We start from the raw sequence: 2500 nt of genomic DNA on the forward strand, positions 1-2500 counted from the left end.
ATATGTGTGTGTGTGTGTGTGTGTGTATATACTTTCCTCCAAAGAGCCTCGGTTAGATTTCGTCAGTCGTCTCTATCTTGAGTATTTAATTTAATACTTCTCTACACACTTTATAGTCCTCAGCCATGTAGGCCTGGGTCTTCCAACCCTTCTTGTGCCTTGCGGAGCCCAGTTAAATGTTTGATGAACTAATACCTCTTTGGGAGTGCGAAGAGAATGCCCAAACCATTTCTATCTTTCCTTCACCATGATCTCATCCACATATGGCACTCGAGTAATCTCTCTTATAGTTTCATTTATAATACTGTCATGTCATTTACCTCCCAATATTCTTCTGAGGGGTTTGTTCTCAAAGCTACTAAATCTGTTGGAGATTGTTTCATTGTCATACATGTCCATACAGTAATACAGATCGCACTAAACTGATATATAGCTTGATTTTCATGTGTAATTTCAGGGGATTTGATTTCCAAATTTTACTTAGCCTATATATATATCATATATGTATATATATATATATATATATATATATATATATATATATATATATATATATATATATATATATATATATATATATGTGTGTGTGTGTGTGTGTGTGTGTGTGTGTGTGTGTACTGTATATATATGTATATGTATATATATATATATATATATATATATATATATATATATATATATATATATATATATATGTATATATATGTATGTATATAAATATATGTGTTTGTGGGGGGGGGGTATTCATGCTACAGTAGATGCTATCTTTATGGCCAAATAAAACCATATTTTCCCTGCTCAAGTTTAAAGACCGTAGATATGTGCAAATGTCTTAGTGGGCTTTACTTCAATCCTATTATAATGTGACAGGACAATGTGGGAACTGCGTGCCAAACGTCACATAAAATTTGACTGAAGGGTCTCTTTTTATATAAATACTTTCTATGATAAAAATAAAAATAATGTGAACCAGACACGTTTTTTTCGAGTCGAATTATCTGCATGACGAAAATAAAAGAAATATAAGCCAGAACGGGGTTCCATTATTCTCTATTGACCTTGTCTGTCTAAAAAGAAAACAAAAATCCGTTACTAACCCCATTTCTGGAACTAAATGCTTTGCATCTGTTTAACCTTAAACCCTTTTGTGCTCTTATAGCAAGACTAGCACCACTACCAGCAGCAGCAGCAGCAGCAGTCATAGCTCTTCCTAAGGCGTTATTGCCTCCCTCCAGTGAGGTCACAGTACCTCCTGACCGCCGAACCACTTTTGCCCTTTCAGGACTGACACAGTTCTGGAGCGAAACCTTCACTCCATGTACCCCCTCCACCGGCTAGGCGAGCCTTCTACCGGCACCTCGCCCCTAGAGAGAACAGGTTTCACCTTCCATTGCCCTTTCTTTTAGTGTATCTTTCTCTCTTCCCACGTTCTCCACCTCCCACTCTTTTTCTTCGTGAATGTCTCCCCTTGAGGGAGAGGTACTGAAATCGTCTGGAAGGAAAGACCCAGACAACTGGGGTTCTAGAAGCCTTTACGAGTCTCAAGTCACTCTTACTCTTATTCTAGAAGCTTTTTCGAGTCTCACTCACTCTCACTCTCTCTGAACTCTTACTCTCATTAACTCTCTTGGTACTCTTACTCTTATTCTGGAAACCTTTTATTGACTCATCCACTTTCTTACTCTTATTCTAGAAGCCTTTTCTAGACTCATCCCCTCCCTTACTCTTATTCTAGAAACTTTTCCGAGTCTCATTCACTCCCTTTGTATTTTTACTCTTATTCTATAAGGTTTTCTCAGTCTCATAAACTCTTCCTCTTATTCTATAAACTTTTCAATCTCGTACACTCTTACTCTTATTCCATAATCTTTTCATAGTCTCATACACTCTTACTCCTATTCTAGAACCTTTTCAGAGTTTCACTAACTCTCTTCGTACTCTTACTTTTATTTTATCCAAGAGCCTTTTCTTGACTTATCCACTCTTAATCTTATTCTAGGAGCCTTTCCTTGACTCATTCACTCTCTTACTCTTAATATAGAAGCCTTTTCTTGACTCATTCTCTAATACTCGTAGGGATTTGTAGTAACGATATGGTCACTCGAAGGGAAGGAAAAAATGACCTTCACATTAGAGCTAATTTCATTACTCCCTCTTGATCTCCTCTGTAGGAGATCGAGCCCTCGTGAGCATTTCCTCCGGGGGAGGTTCTTTCTGATACTTCTATCACTTGGCCTTGTAGCCCTCGTAGAAGTTTATGCTCTATTTCGTGGAAGTTCAGATTCATTTTTTATGTCTTTAGTTTTATGGTCGAATAAATATTCCCTTTTTAGATATAGTTCACTTTTTTGCCTCCCTTTCATCTCATGGACCAAGGTCATAACCTTAACAATAATTCAATGTTCTTAAACATTTTGCCCTTTTATATGAAAAGGCCAACATATCAATTTTATTATGGACGATAATTATGAAAATCCTATTGTCATCTGTACATGAGCAT

This window comes from Palaemon carinicauda, chromosome 19 (genome assembly GCF_036898095.1).
Source record: "Palaemon carinicauda isolate YSFRI2023 chromosome 19, ASM3689809v2, whole genome shotgun sequence".
Taxonomy (NCBI): Eukaryota; Metazoa; Arthropoda; class Malacostraca; order Decapoda; family Palaemonidae; genus Palaemon; species Palaemon carinicauda.